Below are 12,671 nucleotides of genomic sequence, written 5' to 3' on the forward strand. Positions count from 1 at the left end.
TGCACAATCATTCAAACAAACTGCTGTGCAGTAGGACTTTTACTGGGCCATTCAACATGCATCTGGATGCCAGTGCAGGGGAGTCAGTGGTCTTGAGTAACAAACACAGTGTGCTGAGGGTTAGGTACTGGATGGAGAAGCTTGATAGTCCATGTGTCAGCACACAAAGAAGCTAAGGGTGACAGTATCAGGCAAGACATGTCTCATTGATCTCTGGATAGGATTCCAGAGGAACTAATGTGTTGAAAAGCTTTTTCTTGCTGTTGAGTTGCTCTCTTTGTAAAGAGTAGGAGGTTTGATTTATGGGTACAGGTAATCTGTTTCTGCTGAACAAACAATTCTGATGCTAATTTTCCTTTCAAATTAAGATTAAATTACCTTCAGCTCATAAATACTCCACTTCTTGACATCTTGATTCATAACTCACATCGGCTATGGGAATTGCAATTAATACAGAAGTCATCATGTGTTATTTGATCCTGGATCACTGTGGAATGACCACTACAGACAGGGTTACTTGTCCATCTCTCCTGTTTGTCTCTTTATCTCAGTAGGTCTCTGCATGTCTACATATCTCTCTCTTTTATCTGTCTCCTCCATCTGTCAGTCCGTTTGGCAATGTCCGCCTGCTTCTACATCCCTCCATTCCTCCATCCATCCACTCATCCATCCATCTGTCTGTCTGTCTGTCTATCTATCTATGTACCTGTCTTTGCTGTCTCTATTTGTCTGTCTGTCTGTCTTTTTATTTATCTTTCTATCTATCTACCTATCTGTCTACCTATCTTTTCTGTTTCTGTTTGTCTGTCCCTTTGTCTGTCTGTCTGTCTGCCTGCCTGTCTATCTATCTATTTATCTACCTATCTGTTTACCTATCTTTTCTGTCAGTTTGTCTGTCCCTTTGTCTGTCTATCTATCTATCTGTCTCTTTATTTGTCTGTCTCTTTGTCTATCAACCTCTCTGTATATCTGTCTCTCTGTCTGGCTCCTCGGTGTTTCTGAGTGCAGCTTTGTTTGCTTGCCAACCTATTATTGAGCTCTCGATCTACCTATCAACCCAAAGGGGAAGAAAAAACACTTGTTAGATGTACAGTGTAGCAAACAGAATGGGAAATTTTAAACTGGTTAGCCCTTGGAAACCTAATCCTTTTCATTCCTCTGTGTGTAACACTTGAAAGCAAAAAGCTATCACACATAACATGAAGCTGTTCACTGCAATACGTTTCAAAGTTTCCTTGTCAAAATGTGTTTGTTCATTGCCTGCAGCTCTCTTCTATAATGCATGACACGGTTCACAGGATCTATTTATACTCTGCACTGTTTAGATAAAGGAGTTGATACAATTAGCGCAGAAATGTGCAAAAGGATGTACAGCCCTTGGAGGTCCCTGGTGTGGAGTTTCAGCAGATTCATTGCAGCTAAACTTTGATCAATCCAAATACAGTAAATTAATTCTCACACAGCATCTTTTTTCCCCCCGAATAGGAGCTTAAGGACATAATCCTGAGCCTTTACTTTCAAACCCAGGAATGTTCATAGTCAATGTCACAAATATGTGCTTTATTTCAACTGCAAAGTGACACACAATCTGGAAAAGTGGATTCCCAAGAGAAAATAATTCAATTTAGAGTCTGAATCTGGTGACAATTTCTCCCTCTTCCCCTCCCTCTGTTATTAGTGGAGTCCCAAACTATGAGGGTGCTGAAAGAAGGTAGTCACTAATAAATCCAATAGGGAATTTAGTATAATCTTTTTTTAAATCAGAGAATAGTGAAAATGTTTCTCCTGCTATCTCTGGGTGTTAGATGAGTTGAATGGTACAGATGCAATTAGGGGGAATTCAGGTGAATACACAGAATTATAGAATTATTACATTGACAAAATAGGCCATTCAGTCCATCAGGTCTGCGTTGGCTCTTTAAATGAGCAATTCACTTAGTATCATTCTCCCACCTTCTCCCTATAACCTTGCTGAAGTGATTGGAACCTCATTAACTATGAGGTCCTTGATTGGGGTTGTTAACTTGGGCTAATCAGTAGAAGCCTGGTTGACAAGTATAACCACAATATTTAGAATGTCCTCAGTTGAGGACTGTCTCTGAGCTGTCTGACCATAACCAATGTATTGTGCACAAGTAATAAAAGGTGCTTGATGACTGGATACCGGCCTCTGTGCAGTTACTCTGATTCCTTGAAGTCCAAAGCCTTATTGATGGTCAATATGGTGCCAACAAAGTCAATAATAAAAATTCCATGGCATATACATCTTTTATCTCATTAACAACATCAATACATAGTAAGGTAGCATCTTTCGTACAGCAAAATTTTCCAAAGTACTTCACAGCAGTGTAAGAAAACCAGGTTTGTCATAAGCCACATAAAAAAGATATTAGAATAGCTGATTTTAAAAAAAATGAGACCAAAGAAGAGGGTTTTAAGATGTCTCTTAAAGGAGGAGAGAGAGGTAAAGAGACAAAATTTTAGAGAGAGAGTTCCAAAGAGTAAATCAAGGTACCTATAGGCATGACTACTAAGGATAGATTGATGTATGCAGGATGCAGAAGACACCAGAATTTGAGAAGTAGAAGGCTTAATGGTTTTGCAACTGGAGACAAACAAAATTTAGAATCTCCTCAGTTGAGGGGATTGACTCCAAGCTGGCTGGCTGTAACGAGCGTACTGTGCACAAGTAAATAAAGAATGACTTGGTGAAACGATATTGGCCTTTGTGCAGTTATTTCACCTGCACGTTCTTCCTTTTTTAGATAATGATCTAATTCCAATATAAATGTCTCGTGTGAATCAACCTCCACCGCATTCTCATGTAAGGATCCCAGACCTGAACTACTCACTGTGTGAAGAAGCTTTTCCTCATGTAGCTTTTCCTTCTTTTACCAATGACTATAAATCTGTGCCCTCTTGTCTTTGATTCTTTTAGAAGACTGATCTCCCTCTATCCACCTTGTCTGGTCCTAGATGACCTTGAATACCTCAGTCAAACCTATGGCTTTTCTACGGCCATACTAGTCTGAAAACGCCTGATCTCGTCTGATCTCGAGAAGCTAAGCAGACTCAGGCTTGGTTAGTACTTGGATGGGAGACCGCCTGGGAATACCAGGTGCAGTAGGCTATTTCCTCCCCCTCCAAACCTCCCCTTAGCCTTTTTGTGTTCAAGTAAAATAATCATATCTTATCCAATCTATCTTCATCACAGCACTTCCTCTTCCCGGAACCATTCTTGTGAAGTTTGTCTGCTACAGGTTGGAGAAAGGACTGGGATATGTTGATAGTGTGCCATGAAGTGAATAGAATGTGAGGGGTCTCAGATGGAGTAATGTTGCAAATTTCAGGCACATGCAGTTATGGATTTGTCTGGGGCAAAGGACTGCCTGGATTTTAACTAAACTACCCTCAAGATTCTAAAACATAAACCACCCTTGGTAACACAGTTAACCTGTGTTGTCTTGGTTAATGCTGTTAACACTGTTCCCTTGATGCCATAGTCACTGTCTGATTTGAAACCTTATCCCATTTGAGCCCAAGATGAGCGTTTGTATTTACTCATTCACCAAGATCACTTCATCTACCTCTGACCCATCACCCTGCCTCCGCTCATCTGCAACTGAAACTCTATCCCATGTCTTTGGTACCTGTCAAGACTTGACATCTCCAAACTTACTATGGCCAGCTTTCTGTGCATTCTCCTTAAGCTTGAATAAGTCAAGACTCCGTCATTTACTAACATAGAAATTAGGAACAGATAAAGCAATTCAGCCCTTTCAGGCTGCTCTGTCATTCAATAAAATCATGGCTGGTCATCCAACTCCCACTTTGCCCTATACTCTTTGATCCTAACAACAATACCTAACTCCTTCCTGAAAAGGTTTAATGTTTTGGTCTCAATCACTTCCTGTGGCAGAGAATTCCAGCAGTGGGTGGCACAGTGGTTAGCACTGCTGCCTCACACCACCAGAGACCTGGGTTCAATTCCTGCCTCAGGCGACTGACTGTGTGGAGTTTGCACATTCTCCCCGTATCTGCATGGGTGTGCTCCGGTTTCCTCCGTACAGTCCAAAGATGTGCGGGTCAGGTAATTGCCTGTAGTGTTTGGCAAGGGGTAAATGTAGGGATATGGGTGGGTTGCGGGTCGGTGTGGACTTGTTGGTCCGAAGGGCCTGTTTCCACACTGTAAGTAATCTAATCTCACCACTCTTTTGGTGAAGAAATTTCTCATCTCAAACCTTAATGGCCTATCCCGTATCCTTAGGTTGTGATTCCCAGTTCTGGTTACTTAGCAACGCTGCTGGGCTGGTTGATTTTCATTAGGCCCCTTGTCTGCAAGCAGAGTCTTTGAGTAATTTTCAGGCTGGGGTGGCTGGATTCTTGCTTACTAAGGTGGTGAAACCTAACTTGAGGTTATATTCAGGTCAGCGTGATCTTAATAAATGGTGGAGGAGGTGTGAGGGGCTGAATGGCCTACTCCTTGTTTATATATATGTTTGTACTCATGGCTTAGTATAGCGTTTTGTTCATGAAGTGCCTTCAGACTGCTCACGACATTAAAACTGCTGTGTAAATGAAAATGGTGATGTACAATAATTTTAATGAAAGTGATTCGAAATTTCATGAAGTTCAATTTGAAAACACAGCAGCAATCAATTATTTAGAGAAGATGATAACCTATTATGACCCCAAGAAAAGAAAACAAATCATAATTCAGATTAACCTTACGTTTTCTCAGCTACTTCCAATCGATATTGAAAACAGTGACGTTTGCAAGGTAAGTGCTGCTGACATTATTGGAAAAACTGCTCATAAGAGCTATTGATCCACACAACATCAGGGATTTGTTTAAAAATACAGCCTGAGTGACAGAATTGCTGAATCATCCCAAAAAATTTCCCTACCAGAAAATAGAAAGCTGTGGGGCTATCAATGTTTAAAATCACAAAGACATTTAATAGGTTGTATTAAAAGAAAATACCCATATTTGTAGGGGAGCCAAAAAACTAAATCTCATAATTGCCAGCTGGTTGCTAAGAAATCCAATAAAGAAATTAAGAAATATTAGCCAGACCAAAAGAACAGTAGGAGCATGGTTTCCCAAAGTGGGACTTAGGACTCCAAGAGGGTCTCAATGTTTAGAGTTGTAACCTCAGAGGAGCTTTGGCCAACCCAGAGCTCTGACTGAGTTATAGTCACGTGTACACTTTTAACGCTAACCACCCTTTCCAATCCCTCCTCATTCTCACAGTTCCCAGTGAAAGATTGTGACCACTTTCCTTGGGGTGACAGTGGGAAAATGCTTGGAAAGCACTGGGTTCCCAGATGGAGCCTGCCAAAGAAGTGGTTGGGGTGAATGAGGTAGATGGACTTCAGGAAGTCTAGATAAATATGTGAGGGAGAAGGCTGTGGGGTGTTGAGTGACTAAGCAGAATGGGACGTGGCGTTTGGACTGGAGAGTAACCCAGAGGAGTGGGGAGTGTGACAGGGAGTGGAACAGCTGATGCTAAAAATGTGAGTGGGTAACTGGTCATCAGCGCTGGTAGTTTGTGCATGTGCAAATGGAGAAATTACTCTCAACCTATTTAAACATATAATGGTATAGCTATGGAGCAGGTGGGACTAGGACTCAGGCCTCCTAGCTCAGAGAGAAGAATATTACCATTGCACCATTGTGTGGTATTATGATTGCTATCTATGTAGGGTGCAGTGGTCTTTGTCAGCTGACAATGGCATTAGCAAGATATGCTCCAGAGTTAGAAAATTATCTTTATTAGGATTCATGTGGATTATAAATACCAGCACAAACCAATTGGGCCAAATGGGCTGTTTCTGTGGTATGAAATTCTATGTAACACTAACATTCACAAAGCAAAATGCTGCAACTCCCCTGCTGTCAAGTTCAGCCAATGACAACAAATAATCTAAGAATTCACACTTCCATCTTCAAGGATAGCTGGTGACACCTCATTGGCCTCATACAGAATTATTTCAGCAAAGTTTCCTTCTCACTTTTCCAGCAGATATTATAGAAACTCCTCTGGTCTTTAAGAGCTGAAATATTGTTTATACTGCCCAATTGCCTGAATCGTCCATTAATCCATCTAATAGCTTCGGTTAGTCAGCTGTGGTGTTTGTACAAGACAGCCAAATTACAGACTGCGATGCAAGTGGCTGTTGAGATGACATTCTCCAAGAAAGTTAGAGGTTGATCTGGTGACATTGAGCAGTCACATAGTTCAGAGAGTGAATGCTCAACACTTATTATATATGGAAATGATTGACATGTGCATGCACTATAGCTCATTGGGTGTGATAGTCTCGTTGTTATGTTACAGGGTTAGTACTTCAAGGACTGGGTTAGTGACATGAATTCAAATCCTGACATAGCAGCTAATCGGATTTAAATTAGTGAGTTAAGTAAACTTGGAATTAAAATGCTAGTGTTAGAAATGATGACTAGGAATCTGTTGTTGTAAAAACATTTCTGGCTTCATAGTTCCTTTTGTGGAGAGAGAATTAACATCCTTACCAAACTCTGAGATTCGAAACTTAGGGTGATGTGCTTGACTCTTAATGGCCCTATGAACAAACCATGCAGTTCTAACAAGCTGTTTTGCTGGACTGCAGTGGTTCAAGACCATGGGTCATCACAATGTCAGGGGTAATTGGAGATCAGCGATGGTTTATCAGCAACACCCAAGTCCTGTGAATGGAGAAAAGTAAAATAGGATAAAACAAAAGAAATAAATTAACTTTATCTGCTTGCAGGTACCAACAATATGCCAGTGTTGCACAGGAAGCAATTCATCGATGAAAGAAAAATACTATTTATTCAGCCGTTAATTTTTTTAATTCACTTGTGGAATGTGAGCATCACTGGCTGGGCCAGCATTTATTGTCCATCTCCAGGTGCCCCTTGAGGCAATGGTGGTGAGCTGCCTTCTTGAATCACTGTGTTATACACAGATCCACAATGTCACCAAGAAGGAAATTCCAGGATTTGGACCCTGAATCCTGAATGGGATGGTCAGATACAGAGCCCAAAATATGTCAGGGAAGGAATTCCACAGGCACTCACTTGGAACAGGAAAACATGAAGCACAGGTGTACGTTTGATAGCAGGGCCACAGATTTATCACAGACACCATTTCAGGACAGATATTGAAACACTATATTCTCCAGAACGCAATGGCGTATTGAAGCATGAGCAACCTTGTTATGGAGTTGCCTTCTTTCTTATACACTGTTAACCTCAAGCCCTGTTTGTCCTCCCAGGGAGCACTATTTCATAGTGAAGCAGGGCAATGGTGCCCTGGCCAATATTTACCATTCAGTTAATGTCACAGGGAACAGCTTATCTGATCAATATCATCTTGAAGTTGGAGGAACTTTACTGCATGCCAATAGCTGTCATGTTTCCTACATGGCAATGATTATACTTTAATATGGTCCTTTCAGGTTATGAGGAACACAGGAGTGAGGTGAAGGGATCAGCATCTTTGCCCTTTCCTCATTTGATGGTATTTTCTTTGAACAGGAGGTACTTTCCAATTCAGTGAGGACTGAACTGTTTACTTTTTGTGATCATGAACGAACTAAACAGGACAGATTTTCTTGAGTTCTTCATTATGCTTATTTGGTAGACAAACACATTGTCATGACAGTGAAAGTACAGCTCCTTGTTTAATAGTGGAGATTTGAATGAATAGGGGTTGACCTTGAAATACTCAATCTCTTATAATGTGTCTGCATATTCTGCCAACCTATAGTAATAACACTTTTCATAAAGCGGAAATTTATCATTTTCTAGATTCTCCATCAGATAGTGTGCCTCACAGAGTTTGTATTTGGACGATTCTGTGCATTTGATTATGTAGGAAGATAGTTAATCACAATTTGAAGGTCATCGTCAGAGTTTCTCTTTCCAGTGAAACTGCCTGATCCATTGGTTAATTCCAGAATTTCTTGATTTCCAAAAAGCCACAGTATTTTGTGATAATGGAAATAATTTTTCCCTGACAGTTTTGGGACCCTGACATAGAGATCTTGTGGGGGTCATAACCTTGCAATCTGTGAGAAAAGACCACCTGACAGCAATGGCCGTGGTTTTCCAGAACTGGCCAAATAGCTCTTCAGTGCTGAAAGTTAACTGGCCTGAAGTCCAAGTGATAGACAGAAAGGGTGTACCTTTGAGTCTCAGTACCTCTATATTTTAAAAGTTTTACATTTAAAAATATCTGCAGCTGCTGCGCCTCCATAATGAAGAAGAAACTCTTCACAGAATAGACTGGGCCCAGAGTTGAAGCCTGTGACCATACTTGAGGCCTGCAACCATATTTGAAGCCTGTGACTATATTTGAAGCCTGTGACTATATTTGATGCCTGCGATCATAGTTGAGGCCGACAGCCATAGTTAAGGCCTATGGCCATGGTTGACCTCTGTGGTCATTGCTATGACCACAATTGAAGCCTAGGACTATATTTGAGGCCTGTGACATGATACTTGGAAGGTGAGGAGAGTCTCAAAGCCTGCCTGAAGCATTACCTCTGGGCAATCCACCGTATTGAGTAATGGCGTATGAAAGCATTAATGTTGGTGATGTGAGAGACGATGATCCTCTCAGAGTGGAAGAACAGACTGAAGAGAAGTTAGTAATCAAGCAGGTGTACAAAAAGTTCCATTCAGTCATGTACATGCACAAGTGTAAATAAAGATTATTACCATACTGAAGAGAGGAGGAGCCTTGCACTAGGGTGAGGCCAAACTGGAATAGTGCTAATGTCTCTAGTTTAGCCTCATCCAAGTGTGAAAATTCCATACCAGTTGTGAATAAAATGGCGGTATCCTTGAAAAAAAATTATGTGTAGATGTGCAGAGAGACAAGAGATGGTACAGTGTGCTCCAAAAGCACATTGAAAGCAACAATCATATTAAAGCACAACTCACTCCTGTCTGCACCCTTCAGGTAGCTTCCCTCGTCTCTTTTGCCTGTTGAGGGGAGTCTGGAAGCTGACTGGAAAATTCCGGTTGGTTTCTGCCGTGGCCACCACTAAAGCCTGCCTCTGGGAAATGGCACTGACGGAGAGATGGAGTTCCACCGCTGAACACTGTGACCTTCTCGGCCCATCTGACTCCGCCCTGACCCCAACTGTGGCCGAAAAGGCACGGACAAGATTTCAACTGACCGACACATTAGAGTCGGAGTGGACAGGTCAGTCCGCAAAGCTGAATTTGTAAGAAAGCTGTAAAATCGCTTAAAACTACAGTAAATTGTTTTTCCTTTAATCATTAAGTGGCGAGTTATTTAAAACCCCAAACGCATGCAAAAAAAAATCCATTCCGAATCATTGAGGAATAAAGGATATTCCGAGATTCGTCAATCGCCTGGTTGGGTTCAAGAAGATGACAAGGACATAGTGGCAAAAAGGAAGCAATGGGACCTTTATGTTCCATATCCATGATTTCACTGATGTAACCAGCGTCATTTATACAGAGTCAGTGTAATTACACACAATCTCAGGAATGGTGGTGGGGACAGGGACACTCACTGACTTCTGACTTCAAAGAACTGATTTATGCAGCCCTGTAAAAATGTAATTATAATGGTATTGAATCACAATCTCAGCCTAAAATATCATATGCAGAGGCTTATTTAGTGTGATTGTTTTCCACTGAACTGAAAAATTGCCTTCATAAAAAATTCAGCCACTGTTCCTCTCTCCACTTCCACTCTCCCAAAGGACAGAGAATCTGAAATGGTGTGAAATATTCCAGCCCTCTGGATATTTTCATAGGTTTGCAGGCTCACCTGTGGATGTCAGGATGAATACTGGGACCTTCTGTGCATGTACATTTGCTTCATGTGGTTCCTGGGATTTATAGGGCCATCGTAGGTCACCAACATTTTGCTGTGATTCATGAGAGGTTTCTGTCAGAGGAAGGAAGTTGAGGTTCTCTGTTTATGGGGAGCAGCTGGGATTCTTTTGTAGTTAGTATGGGCTTGTTCCAGTTTGTTGCACTGTATGAGGGGTTTCTGGACTCTTTGACCAGGATCAAGGAACTAATAGTATTCAGGGAATCAATTAGTCAATGCCCTCAGGACCGAGGTGATCAAAGTCAAGAAAAATTATAAAGCATTCGGGATGAAAAATCTGAGCTATCTATGATTGGCTGATATAGAGTTTACTGTGTACGGAGCATAGTTTGAGGAGAAAGGTGCTACACCTTTAAGAACTGAATGAACAGCGAGAAGGTAGATATGATTAAACAGAACCCAGGTAAAAGCCACAGACTGGAAACAATAAAGAGTAAAATCACCCTGTCCTCAATGAACTTTATTCTAGGTTTTACTCCAGATATTGAATTGGCACTGAACAATTTGAATATTGTTCCATCAAGGTAAAACACTTTTATTCAATCTCTAAGCTAACAAAAAAGAGACCCTGCCCCCAACTGCTTAGGATTCCTGTGGGCTAGAGTTTGTCCCAAGTGGTGCATCCCTGGATGAGAAACTTGGCAGCTCTTTGCACTGGTTGTTCACAGGATACCCTCATAACCAGATCCTCTTTGGAAGAACCCAGACACCAAGCTGGCAAATTCGACCTGTTCAAAGTGTGTATTTATGTACCGTTTTGACCCTGCCCAGTGAAATTCAAGATGAAGTCTTGAATGGGTCATCACCTGATTGAATGGTGAATCATGTCCTATCATGTCCTATTCTCAGTACAGGTCATCTTCCAGGGTTTGCCAACATTGGGTCTGGGCTTTCTGTATGTTGAGGTGGGGAAAAGGGGTATGGATACCTGTCCATTGTCCAGGCCACCTGCTGTAGATAAAGTGTCAGTGAGGTTTGGGAAAATTTGAAGCTCAGGTTGAGGTTCTGAAGGTAGGTTACATCCAGGAGATAAAGCGTCTTTAGGCAAGTCTCCAATTCAGGGACATGTCTTTGCCAGAGTGTGTCTCCTTGATGTGTATTAATTACAAAATTCTTGTTGGCCCTGAAATGACATTTCAACCAAATATTCTTCCCTTCTGGCTCCATCTTCTCACCACAATGAGATGAACCTCCATCCACAGGATACCCTCATAACCAGTTCACGTTCATGACCAGCAAAGAAATGACAGCACGGTTACATGTTTACAAATGATTATTTCTGTACAAAGCTCAATAGTACCTTGGTTTACAATGGTGATCCAAAATGGCACATTCTTTTCACAAAATCAAGGCTTATTCTTTAACACAAGTTAGTGCATAGGACCCACAACCTTCATTGATGGGGAAAAAAAAGGCATGATGCTGTTATGGAATTTTAAAAAAACACAGAATGGGCAGGGAAAGAAACAGAATCATAAATATCCCCAAGTACAAAAGGGTTTACATGGTTCTGAATGAGAGAGAATCAAAATCAATTGAGAATCCTGCTTCTATCATTCTCTATTGAACACTGCCAGAAGTGTGCATGTGCACATCAGTTGGTTTGGGTCGGTTTTACTGTGCAGTCTCAGAGTGTGAGTCTTCTAGTTATGCACAAGGTTGATGAATTAAGGCAATTATCCTGCTTTCTTGATGACCTGCTGATCCATGGGAGTTATCTTCCGAGGGTAGTTACTGCATTATCTGGCTCCCTCCTCTCAGAATACTGCCCATTAGTTTGTCGATTTCTGCTTTAGGCGTTGGGTACCAGTTGCTACAAAAAATCAGATGAACTACTTTAGTCAGTTATTTAATGCATGTGCACACAGCATTCTTTAAAGACTCACAGACCCATCTTTATTCTAAGATCAATGGACCCTGGCTTGTGTTATATTTTATGATTCAGCACACAGTCTTGCTGTGGCTACAATCTCATTATCACCTGCTGAATGTTGCTCAGTGGGGGTTTTGGGAATCCTCGCTTTAGACAAATGGTTCTCAAGATGGACCCGCAGAAGAATATTTAAAGCGCCAGGGGTCCATTCAGCCTGACATATCTGTGCTAGCTCTCTGGAAGAGAAGCTAAGCTCGTCCTGCTTCCAGCCCCTCCCTGTGGCCCTGCAATTGTTGTTTTCCCTTCAGGTCCCTTGTCCAATTCCTTTCGAAAGCCTTGATTGTATCAGCTTCCACCACAGTCTTAGATAGCGCCTTTCAGATCCTACACCTGCTGTGGGGAAATGCTCTTTCTCACTGTTTGCTTCTTTGGCAAAGTATATTTAAATATGTGCCTCTGTTTCTTGATGCCATGGGAATAGTTTCTTCCTACCTGCTCTGTCCAGATCATCCTAGTAATTTTAATATTTCTGATACAACTCTCAACCTTCTGTAAGGAAAACATCCTGGCCTCTCTGATCAATCCATGTGATCGGAGAGCCTTGTGAGTGGAAACATTCTAACAAATCCTTTTGGCACCCAGTCAAATCCTGCCTAAAGGGTGTGCCCAGAGTGGGACATAACACAGTAGTTGAGGCTGAAGCAGCCTTATATTGTGGTTCAGAGGTTATCCTCATTGACTTCAATAACCAGTTGTTGACCTTCAGTGTGGAGCATTGGTGTTACATGGAAACAAAACTAAGATAGTAAATGTTGGCAACCCTTACCCAACAGGATTATATTCCAGATGTGGATCTTTAATCTGAACCGGGTCAGGGGAATTAGGCGAAATGGCAAAGAAACTAGAGATTCCCTTCC

General features: G+C 41.5%; 1 non-coding gene across 1 annotated transcript; it reads left to right on the plus strand.

The window, feature by feature from the left end:
- The first annotated feature begins 3,010 nt into the window (after positions 1 to 3,010).
- LOC132834436 (5S ribosomal RNA) lies at positions 3,011 to 3,130 on the plus strand. Its single transcript, XR_009647185.1, has one exon. It is a non-coding gene; the product is annotated as a 5S ribosomal RNA (ribosomal RNA).
- The last annotated feature ends 9,541 nt before the right edge of the window (positions 3,131 to 12,671 follow it).

The sequence above is a fragment of the Hemiscyllium ocellatum genome, chromosome 39 (assembly GCF_020745735.1).
Source record: "Hemiscyllium ocellatum isolate sHemOce1 chromosome 39, sHemOce1.pat.X.cur, whole genome shotgun sequence".
Classification (NCBI taxonomy): domain Eukaryota; kingdom Metazoa; phylum Chordata; class Chondrichthyes; order Orectolobiformes; family Hemiscylliidae; genus Hemiscyllium; species Hemiscyllium ocellatum.